At 40.2% G+C, this 26,179-nt stretch overlaps 1 protein-coding gene across 3 annotated transcripts in view; it reads right to left on the bottom strand.

Annotated features, from left to right (window-relative positions):
- Positions 1 to 26,179, bottom strand: part of PCED1B (PC-esterase domain containing 1B) — a 146,058-nt gene that overhangs the window by 10,000 nt on the left and 109,879 nt on the right. For 2 of the 3 annotated variants that reach the window (XM_036867294.1, XM_036867296.1), the window contains one exon: positions 2,785 to 2,986. The gene's annotated coding sequence lies outside the window, so the exon portion shown is untranslated. Of the gene's footprint in view, positions 1 to 2,784; positions 2,987 to 15,409; positions 15,492 to 26,179 lie in introns of those variants that run through there. The other variant, XM_036867295.1, reaches the window with a different exon arrangement.

Here is a 26,179-nt window from a genome sequence, read left to right as displayed (position 1 = left end):
TTCTACTTCCCATACATCTCTCTTAATCCTTAAGGAAATGTGTCTCATTTTGATGGAAATACTTTCTAAAATGGGAGAGTTTTAATTTCATACGTGTTTTCTCATATTTCTCAATTTCATATCTTCACTTTCATCTGATACGCTAGCATAGCTACAACATTTTGCATTTATAAACTTTGGTTTTTAACCTGGGGTATGATCATTCCTTCCGTGCATCTCTCCAAAGCCTGTGGATGAATTATAGAGCTTGCGTATACCCAGAGGGCTTTTTCTTACCTCTTCATGTCTGCTCTGTGACTCAGCATTGAGCGTTCCCTAACCCCTTCTCCTACTGAAATTCTGTTCCTTCTTTAAGACCCAGTTTAGAAGACGATTCTGTCTGACAGCCTTTCCTAGTTTCCCAGACAGAAAAATCTTCCCTTCCTCTGACAGATGCCTCTATTTAGCACTTGGTTCTGTTTTATTCTATAATTAACTGTCCATGCGTATTTCTACCCCAGTACATCCCAGTCCTGGGTGGCAGAAATGGGTCTCACCCATCCTTGTACCCCTCAGGGACCAATGCTTATCATCCATTGAGCATTTACCCTGTGCAAGGCCTATTCTATTCTCATGACCTAGTGAAGTAGAAACTATTATTATCTCCATTTTATGGGTGCGTAAAGTGAGGCTTGGAGAAGTTATGTCAATCATCCAAGGTTGTACAGCTAGTAAGAAGAGGCAGTACAGGTCCCTTATGGAGAGTGAATCTACTGATTGATTAGATAAGCTTAAGATTTTGTTTTGCTTCTTTAGGGAGGACATATGGCTCCAGAGCCCAGGCTTTTAACCTCAGCTATACAGATTTATTGAAATCAAGAGGAAAAAATAATCTTACCTAGGAAAAAAATTTGCATGTAATTTTCCTTTTTATTCTCTGTCGAAAAACAAAACAAAGCAGGGCTGTGTGCACAGCTTTCAATTTTTCCATGTGAAAACAAGGCAGTTATGAAATCAACCTAGTTGTTTCCATCACTGATAGTTAGCTCTTCTTCTGAGTGGGTCAGTGGGAAAGTCAGTGCTGCACGAAAGCTACATTAATGTTTCAAATTTTTCTATTCTTACGTTGCCTACTGTAGATTCTAACTACTGTAGGTTCAATGGCTGAGTAAAAAGTTTCCATGACTGAAAAGAGTGTGGGTGGTGGTGCTAATAATGACTAAACTGCTTTCAACTGATGAACAGGTTGGATCCTGAAAATTCTGTCTTCAGGAATGGCCACAAAAGCCCATTTAACCAGCGATGTGAACCCTAGGCTGAGTCAGCAGGCTGAGGGTTTCTGCCACCGCCAGGGCTCACTTCATCTCTGTGTGTTCAACCTTGAAATGGAAGAAATGGCCCCTATGTTTCTCTAGGGAGATTGCCCAGAAGAGCTTTTAAAATGAATATTATTTATTATCGCTGTGGGTATTATTATTAACAATATTACATAGTATTGAGATACTAGGTGCACTAGTGTTTCAACGGGGAACAGAGCTCTTGAATGGAAAAATAGGATTCTCAGAGCCAGTCTCTGTCTGCCCTGCTGCCTACCACCTCTCTCTGGTAGAGGGATCTGGAAGCCCTGGGTTCTCACTGCTTTCCGTGTAGATTTCCCCAGTTTCTTTTTTTTTTTTTATTTTTATGTTTTTCTGGGTCATGGAAAGGTTTTGTTCTTACTTTCAGAAAGCATTTTTTTAAATTTTGTTTTTTATTGGGGTATAGTTGTTTTACAATGTTGTGTTAGTTTCTACTGTATAGTGGAGTTCCCTGTGCTATACAGCACGTTCTTATTAGTTATCTATTTTCTACATATTAGTGTATATATGTCAAAGATTTCCCCAGTTTCAAGCCCAAGGCTGAGAACAGGAGGAGGGATGAGGTGCAGGAGGGGAGGGGGCTGAGGAAATGAGAATCTAGGCTGGAGAACTGAAGGCACCGGCTCACTTCTGACACCAGGCCTTTCCCAAGTCGTGCTTTCCTCCCTTGAGACCTGAGTTGGGACCGAAGAGTTTCTTCCTACCACATGCTCAGGAGAGCTCTCAGCTCCTCCCTTCTCCCTCAGTAACAAAACTAAGCCAACAGCACTGCCTACCTCAGGGTTAATTGTGGAAATGAAAGGAAATGCTCTGTAAACTCCACGATGTTAATTGTTGTTATTCTGAGTCAGCTCAGCCTATTTGGGGGATGGGATTTAGCAGTTAAGGGAGCTTTCCAATGAAATCTAGTCTTTACCTCATTATTTACTAAGTTAACTTGTTATTTAGTCATGTTATTTAGTACCCACTCCGACAGTATGTTCAGTATGTATTCCTCTTAAGACCCGCATGAAATTGGTACTTTATTCTCTCCATTTCACACGTCCGAAAGTTAAAAGATTGAGTCATCTGCCCAAGGTCATCCATTTTATAAAAGGTGGAGCTGGGAGTCATAACTGATGCCAAACCCTGTGCTCAACCACAACATACAAGATTACACAGACAACAGACGTGTCACCTCCCTTCTCCAGTTTACAGCTGGCTGTTTCCTCGCACCGTACGCTTTTAGAGATTTAGTAGCTTATCAGTCACGAATCCTTATTACAAAATAATATTACAATAATAATAGTTGTCTCTTTAGGGCTCTTAAGTGGGAGTAGGGTGGAGTGGGCTAGGATGGTGATTTCTTCCTATACAAAGTGCCCAAGAAATGAGGATCCCAAGAAAGGCTGGTCAGAAATGCGAAAGTAATGCTTAAAATAAAATGGAAAAACTGGAAAATACTTACTCATTAAAGTAACTGGTGATTAAAAAATGTGCCTCTCGGTTGATTCTAGTTCTTTTCCTAGACAGACTCCTTTCTCAGCTGGAGGTTGACGTGTCAGGTTGGAGAGCCCAGAGCCTGGGCTGCAAGGCAGATAAGTTCACCTCTGGGGGCTGCTCTGTTTGTGAGCCAGCGTCTGGGGAGAAGAGGCCATTTCTGGTGGCATCTGGGGCAAACGACACGAGTCAGCATTTACTTTCTTGCATTACGAAGTGGAAGACTAATGAGCGAAGCTTTAAGAACTGGGCAAATACACGAAAACACAAAGTGTTTCATACAGCATCTTCCTGGAATTTGGCTCTGAGCTAGTTTTCATTTCACATTTCTCAGTAATTTGGGTGTAATGTATATTGACTCTTGCCTGGTTTCGTTCTAACAATTCAGACCCTGGGCTCTTATTACCCTTACTTGTGTGGTTTGTTCGCAGCTGCGAAAGCTATTAGAGGGGGGTAAGGAAGGAAAGACAGCGAGGGGACAGGAGGCAGAAGTGAGGAGAGACACAGGAAATGATGAGAGGAAGATTGCTCCCTTTTCTAAGTAATTTTTTAAAGTCATAATCTTGCACTTTTGTGTGGGGCATTACAGTTTACAAACCACGTCCCTTGCTCCTCCCACCCACTGTGGGTGGAAGAATAGACCATTCCACAGCTGCAGAAAGCGAGGGGCCTCAGCCACAGGCCTCAGGTAAACACAGAAAGTGGCAGAGCCAGGATGCCTTCTCTCCTGCTCCATTTGAAACCAGCAGGTGACGGAGGGGGAAAAGGCAAGTGGTCCTCTGATTGATTAGATAAGCTCAGAGCTTTGTTTTTTGTTTTGGAAGGACCTGATTTGGAAGAGGAGGAAAATCATATCACATCCCCTACAGATACCAAGACAAAAGAGAAAGAGGAAATAAATCATAAAAAAAGAGAAAAGGAAGTTTTAAAAGTTCTCCCCAAATGGCGAACCCTCTAGAGGTGTGTCAAACACTTCAGGATAGAGTGTGTCTCCACTACATTAAATGGTATAAAATACCTAATGAACAAGAGTAACAGATTCCAAAATGGTCCTGAAGTACATGCCCTTCATGCCTACATTGTTTTTCTTTCTAATGCTATGTTTTAGGTAAACTGGCCGATAAAGCAACGCAGTTGTCTTTTCTTGAAAAATACCACTTTACTTCACTGACTACTCAATGTATGGCTTACAAATTAATCCTACACATTACCCATTGTTTTTATCCTCTTATCTATAGCCACAAATCAAATTATTTCACAGTTTTTCCATGAGTTTTAATACAATCATTATTGTGTCTCAAGGCAGGGCTGCATCTAGAACCCAACTGATAACTTTAGTATTTTGAAATTCAGAGTAGTCTGTGACATCACTTTGAAAATGTGCCATTTATTTGATTCTAGCAATTCTATAAATGAGTTGCAAGTCTAACTTTAGTATTTTAAAATTCAGAGTAATCTATGACATAATTTGAAAACTTGCCATTATTTGATTCTTGCAATTCTATAAATGAGTTGCAGATCCTTCCAGTTTTCTAAATTCCAGCTAGTGTGTACTTTGTGAGAATAAAAGAACAATTTGGAGGATGACTAAAATTCACATAATTATCCTAAGACCAGAGAATAGAGGCGCTGTAATAATGCAAATGATAATCTTGCTTGTACTCTTTAAATTTAAAATGAATTTTTTCGAGACCAAGCAACAGATTTTCCACTGATTTTCTTACTTCCAAGAACTTATTATGATATATGGAGACAGTTATGATTGCTATTCTGGCCCCATTTCATGTTCCGTAGCTCAGTGAGCTGCCTTTCTCATCCACCAAACCTGGCTTTTTCCTAAAAAATAATGAGAACTATGCATGTATAATGTTTTACACTTAGAATGTGCTATCTCACAGCAGATCCCAGTACATAAAGTAAGGCAAGCTCTAATTATTATCTTCACTTTGTAGATGGTGAAACTGAGGCCGTGGGAGAGCTTAAGTGACTTAAATCCCCTCGGTGGATTAGCACAGGATAGAGTGCTTCTGACTGCAGGGGGTCACCGTCACTGCCCTCTGGGGGCCCGGGGAGTTGGGGGGCGGGGAAGGCCAGACAGGACACACTGCCCTCATTCTGATTCTTACATTTTGCTTATTTCTAGAAGCTATTTAATGCACATGGCACAGAACTTCAGAAGGTACAACTGGTATATGAGTGAGAAGTAAGTCCCCCTCCCTCTCTTGTTCCCTAATCCCTCATTTTTCTTTCTAGAAACAATACTGTCATCAGCTTCTTGTCTATCCTACCAGAAATATTCTATACAGATATTCTGTATCTCTCTGAAATATTTTATTCTCTTTCTTCTTTCTGAAAGAGTCAACTTCCCTTTTCACTGAAGGCAGTTGTTTGGAAAGAATACGAACATCACTTAGAACTAATGTTAAACTGCAGAAACTGATCTTTGGTAAAGTGATCATCCAGAATGTTCCAAACACTCAGATGTTTTCAAAAAACTCAATACTCACAACAGCCTGTAAATGGAGGTGGGCCGCTGTCCCTGTGGTGTGGTATCCCATCTGGGGACCACTCAGAAACCCTGATCTTGATTTGTGATTTGGTGACTGCATGTCTGTTGATGGTGAGGATTGGAGCCAGAGCTATAATGCTGTGAAATAAAGTGAACTGTCAGATCACTGGCTTTGGGGCCACACAGACCTGGGTTTGAAACCTGATTCTGTCACTTGTAGCTGCATGTCTTTGGTAGTCACTTAACTCCTCTGTGATTCTGTGATTTTCTCATCTGTGAAACAGGGATAGAAATAAGCACTACAGAGATGCAAGGATTAAATGACAAAAACAGACAAGAACCAGGTACACGGTGGTGTATAATAAAATATATCTGTATCATTAACCATGGCTCATTTATTCATTCTCTTTTTCACTCATTCATTCAAAATAATCGTGGTAGGCAGTATTAGAGGTGCTAGGGATATCGCTGTGAATAATATGGAAAAAAAAAACAAAACCTTGCCCTTATAGAGTTGACATTTGGGCTGAGGGGAAGCAGACAATTAACAAGTAAGTAGAGGGCTTCCCTGGTGGCGCAGTGGTTGAGAATCTGCCTGCCAATGCAGGGGACACAGGTTTGAGCCCTGGTCTGGGAAGATCCCACATGCCGCAGAGCAGCTGGGCCCGTGAGCCACAACTACTGAGCCTGCGCATCTGGAGCCTGTGCTCCGCAACAAGAGAGGCCGCGATAGTGAGGGGCCCATGCACCGCGATGAAGAGTGTCCCCCGCTTGCCACAACTAGAGAAAGTCCTCGCACAGAAACGAAGACCCAACACAGCCATAAATAAATAAATAAATAAATAAATAAATAAATAAATAAATAAATAAAAAGTAAGTAGAATAATATGTTAGATGAAAGAAAAGAGGAACATGATTGCTGCATGGGGAGGACGTAGGGACGGTGGGTTGGAATTTTAAATGATGTGGCGACAGGGTTCATAACACTGTACCCTAGAATACAGCACCTCGACATGCTAAATATTTTAAGTTGAAAGAATGTGAGAAACAGCAGGTACTGGAAGGACTCTGATGGCCCCTGAAGCAGGTCCTAAGACCCTGTGTGGGAGGGGCCCTCTCTATACTCATAAGAAAGGAGCATCCTTATCTCGGAAGACAAAGGGACTCTGAGAGGAATTCCAACAAACAGGCCTTGTTAAGTTCCCTCTGTTCACCGCCCTTAGCGCTTACCCTTTGTCCTATCAATCTTCATCAAACCCAGTGTGAAAACACTCAGGCTGAACCTTCCTTTAGGTCTTCATTTCCTTTGGAAGGCTACTTCATAGATTTTCTCCTGTTAATCTGTCTTTTGTTACTGAGACCCAGCTGAGAACCAGAAGACAGAAGGGACCGACAGCATCCAGAGGGAGCTCACGGAGCAAACCCTGTGGAAATCTGTGGGGAGAAAGCTCCAAGCAGAGAGAACAAGAAGGAGGCCAGCGTGACTAGACAGAGTGAACAAGGGAGGGGGACGCGGGAGACACACTCAGGGAAGAAGGGAGGCAGATCAAGGTCATTGAAAGGACTTGGGCTTTTATTTTGGGAGCCATTGTGCAGGGTTTGAGCAGAAAATCAACACCACTTTAGTCTAGACTGTCTGGGGTAAGAGGGGAAGGAGGGGGACCAATTAGGAGGTTACTGAGTAAGGCAGGAGTTGAGCCTTAAGCCGGAATGACATTAGCCAAGGAATGAGAAAGGGTCAGATTCTGGATATATTTTGAAAGTAGAGGTGGTAGGATTTGCCTGTGGAGATTAGATAGGGTGTGAGAAAAGGAGGGAAGACAAGGCTAGCTCCATGGCTCTTGGCCTGAGCAACAGGAGGGATGAGGTTACTGGATGAAGTTACTGAGATGGAGAAACTTTGGGAGAAACAGGTTTGGGGGTGGAGGGCTTGTTCTGTTCGAGATTCCTTTTATGCATCCATAGTCATTTGTGGAATGGGGATCTGGAGCTGAGGGGAGAGGACCAGGCTGGAGATAGCAGTTTGGTTTGGGTTTGGATGCTGTTGCCAATGGAGACGGTGAAGCTAGAGAAGAAAAGCGGTCTGAGAATTGAGCTCTGGGGCGCTCCACGCCTGGGAGGTCAGGAAGAAGAGAAGGAACCTGGAAAGGGACTGAGAAGGAAGAGTTGGTGAAGCAGGAAGAAGAATGTGTGAGGTCCCAGGAGCCAAGAGAAAAACATGTGTCAAGGGAGGACTCCAAGGAGGGATGGTCTGAGTCAGAGATAGCTGATAAGTCAAGTGGGATGTTTGGCCATTGGCAGGACATTGGGAACCTAGACAGAGTGGTGGGGACAACTGCGGGTTAGAGTGGTTAAGAGACAATAGGAGGAGAATTGGAGGCAGTGCCCCCCTCTAGGAGTTTTACTCTAAAGGGAAGGCAAGAGAGAGAAGTCAGCTGGAGGGGAAGTGGTGGTAAGAGAGCTTTTGTTTCTTTTAAGATGGGGAACAATGGTAGCGTGTTTGTATGCTTACAGGAATGATTCAGTAAACAGGGAAAAACAGATGCTGCAGGAGAAATGGGGAGAATTCTGGAGCCGTGCCCTTGAGTTGGCGAAAGGGATGGGCTCTAGTGCCCAAGTGGAGGGCTTGGCCTTGGGTAGGAGCGTGGACAGTTCAACCAGAGAAACGCCAGGGAAGACGCGTGATGTGGAGGTGACAGCTGGTTGGGGTTTTCCTGATTGCTCTTTTCTCAATGAAATAGGCAGCAAGGTCCAGGTCACCAGTTGAGAGTGAAGCTGGGGGAAGGTGAGATTAGAGGTTTGAGGATGGAGAAGAAGGTATGAAATTGTCATCTGCGGGATAAAGAGGCTGCCATTACTCAACAGCACGGAGGCCCACTTAAAGCTGGGAGCCCTTATTTCGACTGAGGATGCCCAGCAGGGGTGGTCAGTTTTCTCTAGTCTGTTTTCAGCCAGGTGGGTACAGGTGCGGAGTAGGCAAGGATGGTATTTAGTCGGATCGGGGTTTTGCCTTTCAGTTTCTATTTATGTTAATGTGCCATTAGAAATTTATAATTTATTTTAAACCATGATTTATTTAAAAGCAAACTCACAGAAGCGAAATATAATTTAGTGAAAAAGTATTCTGAATATAAGGGCAGAAATGATGGTTCCTTTAATATTAACAACTTTTTAATAGTTCCAGCCACAGATTAATTTAGACTTATCTTCCTATGAGCCATTATCATTATAGCCACATTTTCTATTTTAAGGAACACTTATTTTTCTTATCTTCTTGGAACTGAGTGTTTCAAGCAGGCCAGAAATGAACCCACTAAATATTTACTTATAAATGCACTTATTTCAGCCAGCTGGTGTGTGTTTGTGTTCAGATCAATGCCTGCTTACCTTAAAAAGAGGACCAAATTTGGCAAATCACAAAAAATATGTGTTTTCTTTGCTTGTATGACTTGAAACAGTACGTATTTTTGATCTTTTCTCTTTAGAGCATTTGCATTTAGCACTTTCAAGCACATATGAATAATTTGTTTCTTTGGGGGCACAAAGTCTTCTCTGAGAGTATATTAAGAATTTTGGCTTCCCTGGTGGCGCAATGGTTAAGAATCCACCTGCCAATGCAGGGGACACGGGTTCAAGCCCTGGTCTGGGAAGATCCCACATGCCGCAGAGCAGCTGAGCCCGTGCGCCACAACTATTGAGCCTGCACTCCACAACTACTGAAACCTGTGGGCCTAGAGGCCGTGCTCCGCAACAAGACAAGCCACCGCAATGAGAAGCCTGCGCACCGCAACGAAGAGTAGTCCCTGCTTGCCGCAGCTAGAGAAAGCCCGTGCACAGTAACGAAGATCCAACGCAGCCAAAAATACATAAATAAAAAGAAAAAAAATTAAAAAAGAAAAAAACTTTGAGACTGGATCAAAACTTCTCATGAGCTGAATTTAGTAACTGGACTCAATTCTGCACTAATTCGGTATATGCAAACTTCTGTGTTGTACAGGAGCAAGGCTAGAGTTGCTAGAGTTTGGGAGGTTACAGGCTGGCAAGAGCCCAGGTCGTGGTTTCACCAGGATGGATGGAATGAGAGGAACGGAATTTATTTATTTATTTATTTGTTTATTTATTAAATTTTTTTTAACATCTTTATTGGAGTATAATTGCTCTATAATGGTGTGTTAGTTTCTGCTGTATAACAAAGTGAATCAGCTATACGTATACATATATCCCATATCTCCTCCCTCTTGTGTCTCCCTCCCACCCTCCCTATCCCACCCCTCCAGGTGGTCACAAAGCACCGAGCTGATCTCCCTGTGCTGTGCGGCTGCTTCCCACTAGCTATCTGTTTTACGTTTGGTAGTGTATATATGTCCATGACACTCTCTCACTTCGTCCCAGCTTACCCTTCCCCCTCCCCGTGTCCTCAAGTCCATTCTCTACATCTGCGTCTTTATTCCTGTCCTGCCCCTAGGTTCTTCAGAACCACTTTTTTTTTTCTTTTTTTTTTTTAGATTCCATATATATGTGTCAGCATACGGTATTTGTTTTTCTCTTTCTGACTTACTTCACTCTGTATGACTGACTCTAGGTCCATCCACCTCACTACAAATAACTCAATTTCGGAGGAACGGAATTTATAGAGACCTCATTCTGTCAGAATTGCTTTAACTTTTCTGCAAACTTTCTTAGAATTTTTATGTTTCATGTGACTTCTCTATTCTGCTCCAGTGTAGCTTCATGGTTCCGAGCACGGCCTATGCAGGCAGAAGAAACGAGTTCAGAGTCCAAAGTTTGTAGCCTGCAAGCTGAGTGACTTTGGGAAAGTTACTTAAGCTCTCTGGTCCAATTCCACTTGTGGAGATTGAACAGGCCAAGTGCTAAGCAGAGTGCTTGGCACTTGGTCAATGTTCAATTTATTCTAGGAGTTAGTATACATACAACCATGCTTTAGTAATATAAAATAATTACTAAATTATCTTACTAATTTAGCAGTATAAAAATAGACTTTCAATGGCTAACTACCGAGCTTGAACCAAGGACCAGGCCTCCTGAATCTTGGTCCCATAGTCCCAGAGCCACGGTTCATGAATTTCAGGAAATTCAGGAAAAATAAAAGTTTGTAAACCTTTTTCACGAAGAATAATTTAATACCCTAGGAGAATTGGGCCCTGAATTATTTAGCAATGTCCCTCACCTCTAAATAATATTACGTTTTATTAGAAGACTCCAGACTACTGGCTTAGTTTTCTGATTCCAGTCTCTCTCTCTCTCTCTCTCTCTCCCTCTCTCTTACCATCTTAACCATTTGCAAGTGGGCAGTTCAGCAATGTTAAGTACATTCACACTGTTGTGAAACAGACCATTTCATCTTACAAATCTGAAAAACTCTATCCATTGAACAATAACTCTCCTTTTGCTGCTCTCCACACCCCCTGGGAACCACCATTCTACTTTTCTGTTTCTGTGAATTTGGCTGCTATAGACACCTCACAAAAGTGGAATCACAAGTATTTGTCTTTTTGTGTCTGGCTCATTTCACTTAATATAATGGCCCCAAGGTTCATCCATGTTGATGGAGGTGACAGGATTTCCTTCTTTTTTTCAGGCTGAATAACATTGAACATCCAGTTCTCTAAAATTCACCTGTTCACCATATCTGTAAGAACACAGCTTTGTCCAACCCCAGGCCAGTGCTCGAAGACACTCTATTTGAGATGTTTTATGTTAAGGGTCAGTTGACTTAGCTATTTATTAGTGACAACAAATTTCCTATACACAATCTATGTTGGCATAAACTATGCAAACAAAGAAGCTCCATCCTAGACCTGCAAAACGCTGGGAGCATCATTTTTCTCTCACCAAGAAAAGCTGGCAAAGGATCTCCCTTTACCTTTTACATTCATGATCTGTGTTTGAAAAATTCCTCTTTAAAATGCCTTTTACTTCTCAACTTGTCATATTGGAGGGGGCTATTCACAACCCTGTCAGGTTTTAAAAATATGGATATTTTGGGAATGTAAGCTGATGCAGCCACTACGGAAAACAGTATGGAGGTTCCTTAAAAAACTAAAAATAGAGCTACCATATGATCCAGCAATCCCACTCCTGGGCATATATCTGGACAAAACTATAATTCAAAAAGATACAAGCACCCCAATGTTCACAGCAGCACTTTTCACAACAGCCAAGACATGGAAACAACCTAAGTGTCCATCGACAGATGAATGGATAAAGAAGATGTCGTACATGTGTACAATGGAATACTACTCAGCCATAAAAAGAACGAAATAATGCCATTTGCAGCAACATGGATGGACCTAGAGATTATCATACTAAGTGAAGTAAGTCAGACAAAGACAAATATCATATATCATTTATATGTGGAATCTAAAATATGACACAAATGAACTTATCTATTAAATAGAAACAGATTCACAGACATAGAGAACAGACTTGTGGTTGCAGGGGGGAGGGAGGGAGGGGGAGGAATGGAGTGGGAGTTTGGGGTTAGCAGATGCAAACTATTATATACAAAATGGAAAAACAACAAGGTCCTACTGTATAGCACAGGGAGCTATATTCAATGTCCTGTGATAAACCATAATGGAAAAGAATATGAAAAAGAATGTATATGTATATATGTATAACTGAATCCCTCTGCTGTACAGCAGAAATTATCACAACATTTAAAATCAACTATACTTCAATAAAATAAAACTGGGTGTATTTTTTTTTAAATGCATGCTTTTAAGTGGCATTATACATTAATTCTAACAGTGGTAGCATTATTCTTTGCTAAAACCAAAATGCTAACCCTTCATCCATTTGCATGGGAGGATTATGGATGCAATAATTTCCTTTATTTTCAAAGCTATCTGAAACTTGGTCATACCACATTTATAGAGAAAAGTTCTAATATTTTAAACATTATTTACTGTAGAAGTCCTGAACTTGAAGTCGTCTTGTCCTGGAAGGTAGAAATTGCTTAATATTTTTGATGCATGCTACTCTTCCTTTCTTTTTTTGTTAGGTAAATCTCACTGAGTGCTTCCAGAGCCAGGCACAGTGCCTGACACCAGGGTACGAGGCTGAGTAAGATACAGTCTTTGTGTTCAAGAGTTCCCAGTCAGTCAGGGAGAAACACAGAAGCAGATGATTGTAATTCAATGTTGGAAATGCAGTTACAGCCTTATGTTAGGGCATCACTTCTATCACTGAAAAAGGATTTGAAAAATCTTACTGAAGATATGAATATGACTGAAAATAGCATTGTGAAAAGTGGCTTCTGGTCAGACCCTCTTCAGAAGGACATTTGCTTTATAAAGATAATGATTGCCCCAAATGGCATCATTTATTTTATAGATCAAATGTGTATCACTATTCCATTCTACCAGTAAAATAGTAGGCTTTTAAATATTTTTCCAAATTATTATTTACAAAAATAATGTTACTGGTTATTTCTTATTGCCTTCCTTTCTTTCTCCTTTAGGACATTCCTTTCCTTAACACATTTTGTTGTTGAATCTCTGAAATACATTTAAAAAAATGAAGATGGAGAACTACAAATTACTTCCACTTCTCTGAATCTAGTGTTCACCAGTTTAATTAACCTATGACTGTAAATCTTTGAATATGTTGATATTCTATTTTCTTAGTCATGATTTCTAAGTGTTGCATAATTGTTGACTCAGTCACCTCATATACTGGTATCAGAACAAAAAACTTTGATTGCGTTTATGTTCCATATATGCTTTTATTCTTGGAGATGCATGCTAGTTAAATCACGGAGTAGTTTTAAAATACATGACAAAAATTCCTAAGAAGAAAGAAATGTCTCTTTGTTGCTGGTTGAATAAACTCTGCAACTATGCAAAGATCCAATTTAAAATCAGTTCTAAACTAATGAGCCTGTTCCCCAAGCTTGTTCTTCTTCTCAGTAAGTGAAGGCAACATTTACTTAATTGCCCCACGACAGAAATTACAAGGTCATCTGTGATTCCTCCCTTGCCTTCATCCACCTGGAGTAGGGTAGATTCTACCTGCTGAACCATCTTGGATAAGTCCCCTTCTCTCCCTACAGCCTTGACCTCAGCTCAGATCTGCAGTCCTGCTGTGGCTTCTTAATTTAACTTCCCAGGTATATTATTTTCTTCCTCCACCCCATTCTCTGACCTGCAGTCTTTGTTCTTCCTAAGACGCAGATCACACAATTTCACTTCCCTTTCATAGGCTGAATTTAACCTGCTAAATCGTGTGAAAAATTTTCTGTAAATATCAAACCTTCTGCCTTTTCTCAATAGGCATGTTAGCCAAATACATAGCATTACCTCAGTGAGGCCTGCAGATCCCAAAGTGATAAGGCATCTGGGTTCCTTTAGATCACAAGAATAAATAATAACAAACACTTATCAAGTATACTGTTCTGAGCACTTTAAGTGTTTTAACTCTTTTTACAAAGTCAACAATAATAATTATTGCCATCATTTATTAGGAGTCTAATTTCCATCCAGACATTAGGTGTCCATTAGTTGTTACCTTTTAAACCACCATGCCAGGTTAGTGTTCCTGTCTCCAGGAGGAAGATGAAATGAGGGAAGGGATTTCTTAGGTCAGGGGTTGCCCCAGGCCAGTCAGCTAGGAAGTAGCAAGGTCCAGAGCCAGCCAACTCCCCCTGCCCCTGATCTCTGCCCACCCTCAGTACCGGGCATCTCACCACTCACATGCCTATAGTGGTGCCACATCAAGAAAGGTGATGGAAATCCACAAACAATAAATGCTGGAGAGGGTGTGGAGAAAAGGGAACCCTCTTGCGCTGTTGGTGGGAATGTAAATTGATACAACCACTATGGAGAACAGTATGGAGGTTCCTTAAAAAACTAAGAATAGAGCTACCATATGATCCTGCAATCCCATTCTTGGGCATATATCTAGAGAAAAACATGGTCTGAAAGGATACATGCACCCTAGTGTTCATTGCAGCACTGTTTACAATAGCCAGGACATGGGAGCAACATAAATGTACATCGACAGAGGAATGGATAAAGAAGATGTGGCACATATATGCAATAGAATACTACTCAGCCATTAAAAAGAACGAAATAATGCCATTTGTGGCAACATGGATGGACCTAGAGATTGTCATACTGAGTGAAGTAAGTCAGAGAGAGAAAGAGAAATATTATGTGATATTGCTTATTTGCAGAATCTAAAAAGAAATGATATAAATGAACTTATTTACAAAACAGAAACAGACTCACAGACTTAGAGAATGAACTTATGGTTATCGGGGGGGAAGGGTTGGGGGGAAGGGATAGTTAGGGAGTTTGGGATTGACATGTATATGCTGCTATATTTAAAATGGATAACCAACAAGGACCTTCTGTACAGCACAGGGAACTCTGCTCTGTATTATGTAACAACCTAAATAGGAAAAGAATTTGAAAAAGAATAGATGCATGTATACATATAACTGAATCACTTTGCTGTACACCTAGAACTATCACAATATTGTTAATCAACTATACTCCAATATAAAATAGAAAGTTAAAAAAAAAAGAAAGGTGATGGAAATGGAAATTAAAATATTGTGGCCAAGTCAGGCAGACTGTTTTGACTCACAACTTCTGGGGAACAAAGCCTGGCGCTAAACTGACTTCCCCAAGTCCATCACCTAAAGTGTTACTGTTTGGGTTTCGGGGTTGTGTCTGGTGACAGCAGGCTCAGAAATCCTGGACATTTGGTGGAGTCACAGAATGTTAGCCCCCAGGCTGAAGGAGAAACTGTCTCTTGCAGAGCGTGATTAACCACAGACAAATTTTAGGAGGAAGTAGCCTAAGAAAAATCTGCAAACTTTGCCTGTCGTCTGCTGAGGCTGTCAAACAAAACTAGATGAGGAGCTTCTTATTTCTTTAAGTGGGAAAGTCCTAAATAGAAAAAGCCCCCAAATGTTTTGTCTGAATAAGTTCTCTCGGTGGATGTCTTAAGAACAGGAGACGTATCATTGATGGCCAGGGGCCAGGACCCAGCTCAACAGCCTGAAGCAAGTCCTTTACCTTGGGGCCGAGTCTGCTGATGAGGAATGCATACTCACAGGGTCATGAAAGGGCGATTTCCTTATTGTCCTGTCCCATCAGGGCTTAGTCCAGAGGAGCAAGGAAGAGAGGTCCGGGGCATACCACACTGTCACCCGTGCTCAGAGGAGAAGAGGGCCGTTGGGAGTTCCTCTTGGCCACCTGCCGATCTGCTGGGTCACCCTCGTCCTATCAGGAGAGAGATGGCACTTCCGTCAGAGGGCTTCGGTGAGAGCTGCAGCCTCAGTCAGCTGGAGGGCATGGCCCTGTGGCCTCAGGCTGCTCGGGGGGAGATGGCTCAGGTCTTCCTCTTTCCTGGAGCTAATTACAGAGTCTCAACTCTTACCTGTGCTCCCAGATGAGCCCAGCTGCCGGCTGGCTCTCAACCAATCCCACACACTTTTTCAAGCCAACACTGAGATTTCCTAATCATTTCTTTTACATCTGGGGACAAAGATTTAAACTAATTTAGTCCTCCGTCTGTCACTTTTGGGCTAAAGTCCCTTTTCTTGGTGGTTGTACCACGGGATGTCTCTTAGGACCTAAAAAGATTTTTTTTCCCCTGAAGATCCTCATCCAGAGACCACCAGGGTCACCTTGGGCTACACCTTCTCCTAATGAGCTTTTGGTACTCTGATTGTCTGCGGACATCCCATTCAATGCCCCTGCCAATCTGAGCAGTGAGACATTTTATCTGGATGCCAATGAAGCTGACTCCAGTTCTTCTGGATGAGTCTATCAAAGCCCCTGGCCATTCAGACAGCCATCTATTTATGGAGGGGGACACTGGCTAAGCAGTCCATTCCCCAGAGGTGTGCTGAGATTTGGGGGTGCAGAGTGGAAGGCGGATGATTACACGCAGATCTGTTTCTTCACTTTCCTTTCCAACAGAACAGGTCCTTTAAAAACCTAGGATTTTTAAAATTAATTAATTAATATAAAGAGAGAGTGCAGAAAATGGAAATACAGTTTTGCCTTGTCTCCGGTAGGCTGAAGGAATTACCAAGGAGAGAGGACTCAGAGTAAAACACACTAGTCCTGGGACTTCCCTGGTGGTCCAGTGGTTAAGACGCCATGCTTCCACTGCAGGGGGTGCAGGTTCGATCCCTGGTCGGGGAGCTAAGATCCCACATGCCGTGCAGCACGGCCAAAAAAACAAAAACAAAAACAAAACAAAAAAACACACTAGTCCTGATGCCAACTATTGATCATGTTATGGTTCACATTTACTGAGCCCTGTTTGTGTTCCTCTTCCTGTCTCTGCTCCCTCCTCCTCTCCCTCCCTCTCCTTCATTTTCATAAAAAAAAACTATTGGCTAAATGAATTGCTGGTTATAACAATCTACACACAACCTCAATTACAAGGAGACGAAATGATTAGGGAGGTAACTGAACTAGGGCATTTAGATTCTTCTACACTAAGAATCACCGAATATATAGCATTAATGCTAAACTAGGAGGAAATATTATGGCTCAACTGTGGAAATCAGCTTATTCGTGGACAAGGAGGCATGTAAATGAGGAGGAGAATTAGAGCCACCAGAACCTTTACTTTTAGATGTCTGACCTGCCTATCCTGGTCTGTAGGCAGTGGAGGGATTAAGGAAACTAGCGAGAACTGGGACTAATCCAGAACCTAAGACACACTCCAGGAACACCCAGACGCCTGAGAACAAGACCAGGAGTTGCAAGCTCCCGTGGCTGTAGGGATTAGACGTGAGATGGAAGAGGGTACAGGAACAGGGTTTGTTCGTTGTATGGACAATCATTTTGCATATTAAACATGTAGGAGTAGTCTTTGTTAACTCTAAGACTTGTATAGCTGGCCCTCTGGTTCCATAGGTTCCGTCTGCATCCGTGGATTCAACCAACTGGGAACTGAAAATATTAAAAAAAAAAAAAAAAAAAAATTCCTGAAAGTCCCCAAAAGTAAAACTTGAATTTGCCACGTGTTGGCAGCTATTTACATTGCATTTGCATTGTATTAGGTATTGTAAATAATCTGGAGTATTTAAAATATACAAGAAGATGTGCATAGGTTATATGCAAATATATGCCATTTTATATGAGGGACTTGAGCATCCATGAACTTTGGTATCTTCTGGGGGTCCTGGAACCAATCGCCTGTGCGTACCAAGGGATGACTATACTATATTTAAAAAAAAAAAAATTCTTAAACCTCTCATATCTCGTGTTTTGCCACTTCTGATAAATATTATATATGGGAACAGAGAAATACCTCTCTACCATAAGGATAAAACAGAAGTGAAAGTATAGTGGTAAATAAAAACTTAATACTCAGCCTCAGTGTTGGAGACATTAGGGAATAGTGGGGATTGTGGCAAACTGGAGAACACATGTACCATTTAAGTGGGCAGGAGCCACTCTGCTCTAGCAGATTGCTTCATTAGAGAATATGGCTCCAGTATCCAGGTTTTTTTACTTCTATCTAGACAGTGAGGGAGTCAAGTTAGAGCAAACATCTGGGAATGGGGAACCACATAGAATCCTATCAAATGGGAGAAGTGGGTAGAAGACAGGGAAGCAGTGGGGATTGCAGGAGCTATAGAGGGGCCAGAGAGAGACAGAATTCTGAAAACATTCTTGCCTTGGGAACACTTTCCCTTCTAGTTGTAGTAGAAACCAGTGACAGTTTCCCAGGCAGCGTCCAGGCTGGCATAGCCTGAAAACTCATGTACTTCTGCAGTGCAGCATAATTTCTTGATAGGCAAATTTTGGCACCGCTTCTCAGAGTATAACCAACCCAAGAATGGAAGGTGAGATGGTGCTATTGGGTAGCAACTCCCTGTCATGGCAAATTTTAACCCTTCTGTGAAGTACAGAGTTCTTAATGAATGCTCATTTCTTTGTCTTTGTAGTTCATTGAAGTCAAGTTCTCAAAGCCTGACTGCCACATAAGAATCTTCTAGGCATTATTTTTATTTTATCTGTGGTGCTTAAATATAGATAATTGGATATTTGTAACACCAATATGCTGATATTGTAGTTGATCTAAATGGATTTTAATATTTCTTCACAGTTGGGCACAGCTCAGTGGCCTGTCTTCAGGTAGAGGCTCAGTTTTACTCAAAGATGAACTTAAAAATGTGTGCTTTTTTTGTTAAGGAATAATAATGGTAATAAAATACTGTTAGGGCAGTATGAATAACCATACTGTCTAGGACTTCAAAGAGCCTTCCAAATAACTTCAAACAAATCTCTACTTTGTTTTTAAGAACACTGGGGAAATAGAATTTAAATGAACAACTGTGCCTTTTAATCCACGTCTCATGGGCCCTTTACTGTTTAACTGTCCTTATTATTTTTTCCACACACTCTCTAATAAGCCAAATTGAGATGGATTAGAATTAGTGGTCTGACACAGCAGGGGAAAGCTATAGGCACATTGTATCCAGGTATCAGCAAGGCATTTGGCAATGCCTATCATTATAACATTAGAAATAAGATGGAGAAGTACGTATGAACTAGATGACAGCACATTTTAGTGCACTGATAGTTAGTCATCTACGTTCAACATATCATTCAACATTGATTTAGCAAATATTTACTGGAAATCTACTATGGACTAGGTACTGCTCTAGGTTCTATAAGGATAGGAGCGAATATGAATTTTTTCTTTCGTAGAGAACACTGAGAAAAAAACAGAGGTTTTAAAGAAGGTATACACACACGCACACACACCTACACTATATGTATAAATACATATGTAATTTAAAAAGTGGATAACTCAGGCCTTGAGTGGAGAATAGATTTCATCCTCACTAACAGTGGATATTGCAATACAAAAACAATTTTGAAATGTCATGGGTGAAACATGTTATATCATTATATACAATGATATATAAAATATATATTAATAGACTATTAAGTATAGAGTTCTCATACACGTTCCTCTCACCCCCAAAGATTCCCCTATTATTAAATTTTGCATTAGTGTGGTACATTTGCTACAACTGATGAACCAATATTGATATATTATTTTAACTAAAGTCCTTACTTTACATTAGGGTTCACTCTGTGTTGTATATTCTATGAGTTTGGACAAGTGTTTGTTTGCATCCATTATGTTTCATGGTGTCATGTATTATCATGTTTCACCATATCATGTATCCACCATTACAGTATCATACAGAATAGTTTCACTGTCCTATAGATTCTCTGTACTGTACCTATTCATCTTCCCCTCCCCCAGAAGCCTTAGCAACCGTTACTGTTTTTATTATTTCTATAATTTGCCTTTTCCAGAATGCCATATAGCTGTAATCATTCAGTATATAGCCTTTTCTAGTTGGCTTCTTCCATTTAGCAATATGCATTTAAGGTTCATCCATGTCTTTTCATGGCTTGATAACTCATTTTATTTTATCACTGAATACTATTCCATTTTATAAATGTACCACAGTTTGTTTATCCATTCACCTACTAAAGGACATCTTGGTTGTTTCCAAGTTCAGGAAAGTATGATAGAGCTGTTGTAAACATTGAAATGCAGGGTTTCCTGTGGCCATAATTTTCAACTCACTTGGGTAAATACCAAGGAGTACAATTAATGGATTGTACAATAAGTGTAAGTTTAGCTTTGTAAGAAACTGTGTTCTGAAATGGCTGGACCATTTTGCATTCCCACCAGCAATGACTGAAAGTTCCTGTAGCTCCACATCCTCTCCAGCATTTGGTATTGTCATTGTTTTGGATTTTGGCCATTCTAATAGGCGTCTCATTTTTGTTTTAGTCTGTCATTCCCTAATGACATATGGTGTTGAGCATCTTTTCATATACTTATTTGCCATCTATAGCTTCTTTGTTAAGGTGTTAGATCTTTTGCCCATTTTTAAAGTTAGGTTGTTTGTTTTCTTATTGTTGAGTTTTGAGAATTCTTTGTACATTTTCGATATAAGTTCTTAATCAGATACGTGTTTTGTAAATATTTTCTCCTAGTCTATGGCTTGTCTTTTCATTCATTTAACAGTGTCTTTTGTAGAGCAGAAGTTTTAAATTTTAATGAAGTTCCACTTAATTTTTCTTTCATGGATTGCACTTTTGATGTTGAATCTAAAAACTCATTGCCAAACACAAGATCACCTAGATTTTCTCCTTTTATATCTTCTTAGAATTTTAGTTTTGCATTTTACATTTAGGTCTGTGATCCATTGTGAGTTAATTTTTGTGAAAGATGTAAGGTCTGTGTCAATTCCTTCTTTCCTTTTCTTTTTTTTTTTTAAATTAATTAATTTATTTATTTTTGGCTGTGTTGGGTCTTCGCTTCTGTGCGAGGGCTTTCTCTAGTTGTGGCAAGCGGGGGCCACTCTTCATCGTGGCGCGCGGACCTCTCACTATCGTGGCCTCTCTTGTTGCGGAGCACAGGCTCCAGATGCGCAGGCTGAGTAGTTGTGGCTCACGGTCCCAGTTGCTCCGTGGCATGTGGGATCTTCCCAGACCAGGGCTCGAACCCGTGTCTGCTGCACTGGCAGGCAGATTCTCAACCACTGCGCCACCAGGGAAGCCCTTTCCTTTTCTTTTTGCCTGTGGATGTCCAGTTTTTCCAGCACCATTTGTTGAAAAGATTATCCCTTCTCCACTGAATTGCCTTTGCTCCTTTGTCAAAGATGAGTTGATTAGATTTGTGTAGGTCTATTTCTGAGCTATTTATTTTGTGCCATTGATATATTTGTCTATTCTTTTGCTAATTCCACATCACTATAGCTTTACAGTAAGAATTAAAGTCAGATAGTGGCAGTGCTCCAAATTTGTTCTTCTTCTTCAATATTGTGTTGGCTATTCTGGGTCTTTTGCTTCTCCATAAAAACTTCTTTTTTAAAAAATTTATTTTACTTATTTTTGGCTGCGTTGGGTCTTTGTTGCTGCGTGCGGGCTTCCTCTAGTTGCGGTGAGCGAAGGCTAATCTTCGTTGCGGTGCGCAGGCTTCTCACTGTGGTGGCTTCTCTTGTTATGGAGCACGGGGTCTAGGTGCATGGGCTTCAGTGGTTGTTGTGCATGGGCTCAGTAGTCGTGGCTCGCAGGCTCTAGAGAGCAGGCTCAGTATTTGTTACGCACTGGCTTAGTTGCTCCGCGGCACGTGGGATCTTCCCACACCAGGGATCTTCCCAGACCATGTCCCCTGCATTGGCAGGCGGATTCTTAACCACTGCACCACCAGGGAAGGTCCTCCGTGTAAACTTTAGAATCAATTTGTCAATAGCCACAAAATAACTTGCTGGTATTTTTATTAGAATTGAGTTAAATCTATAGATCCAATTGGAAAGAACTGATATCTTGACAATATTGACTCTTGTTATCCATGGAATACATCCCTATTGATTTAGATCTTCTTTTATTTCTTTCATCGGAATTTTGTAATTTTCATCAGCTAGATCTTGTATATATTTTTGGAGATTTTTTCCTTAAGTATTTCTTTTTCTTTCTTTTGTAAATGGTGTTAATGTAGATGGTGTTGTGTTTTAAATTTCAAATTCCAATTGTTCTTTGTTGGTATATAAGAAAGCAATTACTTTGGTATCATTCATCTGTATCTTACAACCTGTCTACAATCATGTATCAGTTTCAGGAGGTTTTTTGTTCTTCCTTTGGGATTTTCTACACAAACAGTCATGTTATTTGTGAGCAAAGACAGTTTTATTTCTTTCTTCCCAAACTGTATACCTTTTACTTCTTCTTTTAAGCTTATTTCATTAGTTAGGACTTCCAGTGCAGTGTTGGAAAGGAGAGGTGAGAGGGGGCATCATTGCTTTGCTCCTAATCTTAGGGAGAAAGCATCTAGTTTCTATTAAGTATGAAGTTAGATGTAGGTATTTTGTAGACATTCTTTATCAGGTTGAGGAAGTTACCCTCTGTTCCTTGTCTGCTAAGGTTTCTTTTGTTTGTTTGAATTATGAACGGGTATTGGATTTTTTCAAATGCTTTTTCTACATTTATGGATATAATCATATGATCACCTTTAGCCTGTTGATGTGATGAATTACATTAATTGATTCTCAAATGTTGAATCAGCCTCATGTACCTGGAGTAAATCCTACTTCATCATGGTGTATAATTCTTTTTATACATTGTTGGATTTGATTTGCTAATATTTTGTTGAGAATTTTCACATCTATGTTTATGAGAGACATTGGCTTGTTTTCCTTTCTTTAATGTTTTTGTTTGGTTTTGCTGTTAGGGTAATGCTGGACTCATAGAATGAGTTAGGAAGTATTCCCTCAGCTTCTATTTCTGGAAGAGATTGTAGAGAATTGGTATCATTTCTTCCTTAAATGTATGGTAGAATTCACCAGTGAATCCATCTGGGCCTGGTACTTTCTGTTTTAGAATATTATTAATTACTAATTCAATTTCCATAATAGATACAGGCTTTTCAGATTGTCTATTCCTCCTACGTATGAGTTTTTGTAGATTGTGTCTTCCAAAGAAATGGTCCATTTCATCCAAGTTATCATATTTGTGGGCATAGAGTTGTTGATAACACTCCTTTATTATTCTTTTAATATCTGTGGGATCAGTAGTAATAACCCTTCTTTCATTTCTGATATTAGCAATTTGTCTTCTCTCTTTTTTTGTATACATTATATTTTAATATGCACTTTTTATTATAAATGAAAGCAGATATGTTTTCATATAGCCTTTTTTTTTTTTTCTGCACCATACAGCATGAGGGATCTTGGAGTCCAGACCAGGGATTGAACCCATGCCCCCTGCAGTGGAAGCACAGAGTCTTCACCGCTGGACCGCTGGGAAGTCCCCATATAGCCAGTTTTATTTCTTTTATAAGCCACAGAATTTATGTACTTTGCCTGTTTTTCTATTTTATCTAAGGCTTATGATATATGAAATGTTTACCTTTTGTTCTGTCACACATGCTGCACATGTTTTTATTCCAGCTTATTACTTTACTCTTAATTTTGTGTTCATATTTTTCATACATAAGCTTTAGATAAAGTCTTTCAGTATTTTAAATATTGTTTTTTTCCTTCGCTATTGTGCTAAATAATACCTAACATTCACTAAGTGTTTACTGTGCATCGGGCATTATATGAAGTATATAATACTTTATATACTTTATAGAGTATAGATATATAGATATATAATTATATATAATATATATAACATAGTTATCTATAGTATATAGATAAGTATATGTTATCTAGGTTAAACCTCCAAGAATCATTGTGGTAGGTACTATTATCTCCATCTTAAGGATGAGGAAACTGAGGCACAAGACGGTGAGTCTCTAGTTGCAGGTGAGCACAGAGCCAGGATTTGAAGCTAGGCACTCTAATACCAGACACTCAGCCCCTAAGCTTTACTGCCTCCCAGAGAAGTGCCGCTGCTTGAAGATGGTATGATTTATCAATATTTTTTAATGGTCTACATATTTTTTAAAAAGGACACTCATAAACACTCTACTTCTAAAATGTCAAGATTTTCAAATTTTATAACATAGAGCTATATGTCATAGCCCTTGCAAATTTAAAAGAATTCATTTATTTTGGAATTGGAATTGATGCATTATGTACTTTAATCTTATGGAAAAGTGGACTGATAGAATATTGGAAGATGTGGGAGAAATTAGGAGACAGGGAAAACTAAGCAATTTTTAAGAAAAGGCAATTATTAACTGTAGGGAAAAAGCAAATGGTAAAGAGAAACCTCATGATTATAGTGCACACAACATTAAGTTGTGAATGCTATTTGCATGGACATAATAAAGTGAAAAATGAATGCTTAACTACACAAAACTAGTCAATGAAAGGTGAGGAAGTGGAAAATGGAGAAAGTGGAACAGACAACTCTAGTTTTGGGGAGTCGCTATTTCTAAACAAATTTAGAACAATCAGAGGGAGAAGAAGGATTGGTAGAGCAAAAAAGGAATAGCCTTACAAGCATCAATTATTAGATGGAGTTGAGGGTAAACATAATAAATATGGAGAGAGATTGTTTCATTTTCTCATGATCTCCATTTTCTCCCTTGAGACATAGCTCCAACTTTTAGAAATATTCCTAAGACTATTACAAAAAGATTAAAACAGGTTTGTTTTCCTCTCATTCAAGAACACGTCTTCACTTAACAAGTTAAATACATAATGCTAACAAATAATTCACAATACTCCAATGAAGACAATAACTTTAAATGTAATTACAAAACAGAATAAACGGACAGTGTTATTTTTCAAGAGAACAATTTCGTTTACTATCAAATTTTGCCACATTGTACCTTTCTCTGTCTCATTAAAACCCTGGCCATATATCTGCTGCTTTCCCATCCAAGGACTGTCTGATCTTTAAATAGCATGTGGAACTCCTACCAGAGTGACCTTTCTTTTTGGCAGGTCATCTGACAATATTAGCTAGAGTACTTTGTTCCCAGATGAGCAGGAGACCTTAATATTCGGAGAAGCTTTATTGTTGAAACAGTCTGAGCCGACTGCCAAAAATGACTGACTTCCTTTGCTCTGAAGAAGTTTCTCTTGTGTTTGCAATAAGTAGATATCAAAGGGACATTTATGGGTCTAAACTAGTTCCAGTGCTTGTAAAGAGGGCCACCCCGAGACGAGGCAGGCAGTTGGGAGACAGATCTGTTTCAGGGGCATGAGAGGAAGTTTTCTGAAGGACGCTGGCAGCAAAGGGTGGGCAGCCAGTACTGCATGGGGTCTTAACACAACACGACCAAGTGTCCCTACAGGTGACAGAGCATAGCAATAGCATATCAGGAGCATATGATATTCAATCCCAAGGTAGGAAGGCAGGAAACCAGAAATGCAGCTTAGTGAAGGTAAGAGCAAGGCAAGGCCCCAGCCCCAGAGAGAAAGAGCAATGAAATGGGTTAAAAACAACAACTCAGGAAAACAAGTGCAATTATCACAATTGGGTCCCAAATGGCAGACTCTGAAATAAACTCGTAAATGCAATCAGCAAACGAGGTTAGAATCTTGGAAACTATCCAGCTACTTCATATGATTTACAGGATTGGAGAAGTGTGTTGATCCTCATACCGAAATTTATGTCACAAGGTGAAAACACAATTCTAACTTCCCAGTGAACCATGATTTAAGCTACACAGGGCTGAGTGTGCGGAAGTATGTCTTTGTCTCTAAGGGACATAATAAGAAATGCTTGCAATTTATGAAAGTCACCGATAATTTTTAACCTTTTTGTTTTGGAGGTCAGCCAAAATTCCAAATCTTTTACACTAACCATTGCAGTAATCCACGTGAGTGAAGGCGGTGGTGATGGAGGGGACGGGGACGAGGTGATGGACTGAACAGCGACTGGAGGGGAGTGGGGGATGGGAGAGAATCACGAGCCGAGAAGTATTGTACAGGATGCTTCCTTGGTGTTAGAAGATAAACTGAGGCATATTAAAACTTTTTAGTTTCTTTGAGCAAAAACCAATTGGAATGGAGCAGCGCCAGATCAGAAGTTGTTAGGAGCCCTCCACCAACAGGAACTCTGGGAGAGACTTTATACAAAGAAGGTGGAAGCAAAGCAAGGAATTATTGGTTGGCTATAGCTGAAAGCCTCGTTGGCTGTTTGTGATTGGTTGTCCTTAGGTTTGCATTTCGATTTGGGTTTGCTTACGTAGGCTGCCACGGCATTAGTGCCACCTGTCTTTTTTTTTTTTTAATAAATTTATTTATTTTATTTATTTATTATTTTTGGCTGTGTTGGGTCTTCGTTGTTGTGCACGGGTTTTCTCTAGTTGTGGTGAGCAGGGGCTACTCTTTGTTGCGGTGCACAGGCTTCTCATTGCAGTGGCT

The sequence above is a fragment of the Balaenoptera musculus genome, chromosome 10 (genome assembly GCF_009873245.2).
Source record: "Balaenoptera musculus isolate JJ_BM4_2016_0621 chromosome 10, mBalMus1.pri.v3, whole genome shotgun sequence".
Classification (NCBI taxonomy): domain Eukaryota; kingdom Metazoa; phylum Chordata; class Mammalia; order Artiodactyla; family Balaenopteridae; genus Balaenoptera; species Balaenoptera musculus.
Note: the sequence above shows the minus strand (reverse complement) of the source record. Positions and strands in the feature narration are given on the sequence as shown.